General features: G+C 44.1%; 6 non-coding genes across 6 annotated transcripts; 5 read left to right on the top strand and 1 right to left on the bottom strand.

The window, feature by feature from the left end:
- The first annotated feature begins 463 nt into the window (after positions 1-463).
- Positions 464-536, top strand: trnam-cau. The gene has a single exon. It is a non-coding gene; the product is annotated as a tRNA-Met (tRNA).
- Positions 537-699: 163 nt separating this feature from the next.
- Positions 700-772, top strand: trnak-cuu. Its single transcript has one exon. It is a non-coding gene; the product is annotated as a tRNA-Lys (tRNA).
- Positions 773-1,015: 243 nt separating this feature from the next.
- trnag-gcc lies at positions 1,016-1,086 on the top strand. Its single transcript has one exon. It is a non-coding gene; the product is annotated as a tRNA-Gly (tRNA).
- Positions 1,087-1,244: 158 nt separating this feature from the next.
- trnad-guc lies at positions 1,245-1,316 on the bottom strand. Its single transcript has one exon. It is a non-coding gene; the product is annotated as a tRNA-Asp (tRNA).
- Positions 1,317-1,539: 223 nt separating this feature from the next.
- On the top strand, positions 1,540-1,610 carry trnag-gcc. The gene has a single exon. It is a non-coding gene; the product is annotated as a tRNA-Gly (tRNA).
- A 1,579-nt stretch (positions 1,611-3,189) lies between these two features.
- Positions 3,190-3,260, top strand: trnag-gcc. The gene has a single exon. It is a non-coding gene; the product is annotated as a tRNA-Gly (tRNA).
- The last annotated feature ends 364 nt before the right edge of the window (positions 3,261-3,624 follow it).

Raw genomic sequence — 3,624 nt, 5'->3', positions numbered from 1 at the left:
CCATCCGCCGTCTGTGATAATTTCCCTTGACACCAGCCTTCCAGTGGGCGCCTCACGCTGGGAAGTGTTGCTGTACCCTTGAGAAATGTAACGGACCCGTTTTTCCCAAGAGGACGAATAACCGACATTGTAAAGGTCCTCCAGATTATATCGGTTTTGTGGAGAATGTAATCGGTCGGTCCCCCTCTGCTGGACAAGGAGGAGAATTACAACCCATATAATTCTCTTGCTATTCCGTTTGTATCAGGGAATTGTGCTGTATTTTATTTTTTGTTTTGTTTTTTAATTTGAGTCGATTTTGGGGCCATCGATGTCATCGGTTGATGTTGTGTCCACGTCCGAGTCACGTTTGTTTTGAGGATCTCGGACGATGTGGTGGTGTACATTATCAAAAAAGTCATCATAGTGCGAAGTCTCACTTGTGGTGCCGATATAAATACACCCTGTGGCCCGAACCTTCGAAGCCTCGTTGGCGCAGTAGGCAGCGCGTCAGTCTCATAATCTGAAGGTCGTGAGTTCGAGCCTCACACGGGGCACATGTTTTGTTACTCACTTTTACCTAAGTCTAGGATGAGTAAATGTTTTGTGTACGCTGAACTGTGGAGAGAAGAAGAGAAAAAATAGTCTAAAGTCTAAAAATATATCTTCTCCCACAGCTGTGAGAGGTTATAAAAAAAGATATCAGTGTCGGTGCACCAAGCCCGGCTAGCTCAGTCGGTAGAGCATGAGACTCTTAATCTCAGGGTCGTGGGTTCGAGCCCCACGTTGGGCGCATAACTCTTTTTTGCCTACTGCTCATAATTCATGTCATTAATTTGCGGAGAGCAGCAATGTAGGGATGAACAGATTCACTATGGATAGTGTTTGATTTAGTATTCCGCTGAGACGTAGCTCAAAAAAAACAAAAACACCGCGGTGTATTTGAAAGAGTTCACATGACACTCATAAAGCTACTGTTTTGTGTCCGTGGAATAGCATGTACTTGAAGGTGCAGCCGGATTTCGTTGTCATGCGAGCATTGGTGGTTCAGTGGTAGAATTCTCGCCTGCCACGCGGGAGGCTCGGGTTCGATTCCCGGCCAATGCAGCAAGCTTTTTGCTTTTTTTCTGTCTGCATTTTCGGCTAAAAAGCAATTGGACAAACCAACATTATTATAGATATAAGTATTATTTTTATCCATTATTATTGGATAATGTTGGTGGGAGGCTAAAAAGAAAGACCAAGAACCAAGAAAAGGTTGTACACTCCCCGTCGGGGAATCGAACCCCGGTCTCCCGCGTGACAGGCGGGGATACTTACCACTATACTAACGAGGAGATGCTACCGTCCATTAAACCTTCCTTGTTGAACACGACATGACGATATTGTGATTTTTGGCTGTATTATGAAAGTTTCAGTGATTGCAAGGAGCAAGCCTGGATGAAGTGAGGTTGAATGTTGTCACTGGGTGGAGTGAAGGGCTATTCACACAAACGAACTCGAGCATGGACAGTGATGGTGCGGTTTCTACGTGGAATGGTAGAACGTACCCTCACGTGAGCATTGGTGGTTCAGTGGTAGAATTCTCGCCTGCCACGCGGGAGGCCCGGGTTCGATTCCCGGCCAATGCAACTGACCTTTTTTTGTTTTTTGGGTTGACTCCTGTTTGACGAAAGAATTACCTCATTATTTTCATCATTATCATTTGTTACTTTCAGTGGTTCAGAAATCAGAAGTTTTGAAGGACAATAGAGCACATTTTAAGACGTAAGAAAGATGTGGGGGGAGGGTTTTTTTGGAGTCATTCGACCTTCCAACAAATAGTGTAGGATCCATTTTTATCATCTATTTGCAAACGCTGCCTCCTTACTTACCTCTGCACAGACAGAATATAGTGTGCACTGTGTAGACAGAGATGAAATTTAAACCCCCGCTCCTTTCATACCTCTGCACAGCTGGCCACCCACGACAAGAAACGTGTGTGAATGTCTGACTGTAGAAAGGTACAGTAATCGTAAAAAAAACCCTCCAAATCTGACATAAGATATATGTGGGATGAGTTGTTTTTTTTTTAAGCCATTCGACCGTTCAGTACAGGGTAGAGTAGAGTACTAGCAGAGGTGTGGTGATCCCTGTGTAGCAGGCCACAGTAGTGTAGTTCTGGCTACACATGGACAATGTGTGCCATAGCTTTGAAAAGCTGAACGGTGTGGGATAATACCTTGCTTACTCTGTGGGTTCGAAGTCTAATGAACAAGATTGAGAAGTATTGAGTTTTCAGCTAATCTGATCTTTGGCAGACACTTAACAGGGTAATTTATTCGTTAGTTTTTGTGAGTTTGACCCTCGCACAGAGTGTCTGTCTGGATAGACAGTACAAGTGTATATGTTGTTCACTGTTTAGGTGGAGCAGTGGGAACGAGAATCAAAACAATGCCAAATCACTTAGGTCAATCCTTAGCTGGGTTTGATGTATACTGACAGAGACTGATAAGTATTCAGTCTTCAGCTAATCTGATCCAGGCAGACACTTAACAAGCAATTTTATTCGTTAGCTCCTTTATTTGGATATGCATTATGAATTGTCTTTCTCTCTCTCACATGCACATTTTTTATTCTCTTTTTTCACCTGAAAACTTTACATCATTTAAAGAGATTCCCCCTTAAAAATCCTTATCAACGCCCAAGTGAACACTGTGGCTTATTGGCAGATCAAAAAATATATTTTCTTTTTGGCCCCTTTATATGGCATCGTTGCTGCGGTGGCTGAAAACATCTGCCTTCTTGTGGAGCCGGAGGTCCAGGTTAGATTTCCTGGCCAGTGCAACACACTCTTCAGTTTGGGGATTACTGTACTGCCTGAAGGCAAAATACACGTAGGACGTATGGTTTGGCATGATGTGGCTATAACAAACTGTCGCAGGCCCATGGAAAAACCTTCGTTATTTAAGTCAGCTTGAGAGAAGTTTAAACTCTGCCTGCTTTCTTGCCTCTGCACAGCTGGCCACTCACGACGAGAAACGGGTGTGAATGTCTGACTGTAGAAAGGTACAGTAATGGTCAGAACCCCCCCTCGTAATCTGACGTCGGAAAGATGTGGGATGAGGGGTTTTTTGAAGCCATTTGACCATCCGGCAAACAGTGTAGGCTGAGTACAGGCCCCTTTAGTGGGCCTCGTCGGCGCAGCGGTAAACAAATCCCTTCACGTGAGCATTGGTGGTTCAGTGGTAGAATTCTCGCCTGCCACGCGGGAGGCCCGGGTCCGATTCCCGGCCAATGCAACTGATTTTTCGGGATTATTACACGTTTTGATAGCAAAGCCTCTCCTGTGAATATGGTTTGTTACACAAGAATTGTATTTACTAACGCCACAAAAAACTACACAATCACAAATACATGCTTTTTTGATTTGTTTCATGTTGTCTTCATTGTTGTCTTGACGGTCCCCACGTCAACTGAGCATGTCCAGGTCTGGGATATATTAGACGATAAGTGAACAGTCAGTTCTCATAGACAGTACATTCCCTGTACCGTTTGGACACAGTGATGGACACAGCAGTGCTCCAGAGATACACATTGTATCTGCATTTTTTCAGGCTTTGCCTCCATGTTTTTGTGTGAATTGAAGTAGTCACTTGTATGCAT

Source organism: Xiphias gladius, unplaced genomic scaffold, assembly GCF_016859285.1.
Source record: "Xiphias gladius isolate SHS-SW01 ecotype Sanya breed wild unplaced genomic scaffold, ASM1685928v1 HiC_scaffold_1123, whole genome shotgun sequence".
Classification (NCBI taxonomy): domain Eukaryota; kingdom Metazoa; phylum Chordata; class Actinopteri; order Istiophoriformes; family Xiphiidae; genus Xiphias; species Xiphias gladius.
Note: the sequence above shows the minus strand (reverse complement) of the source record. Positions and strands in the feature narration are given on the sequence as shown.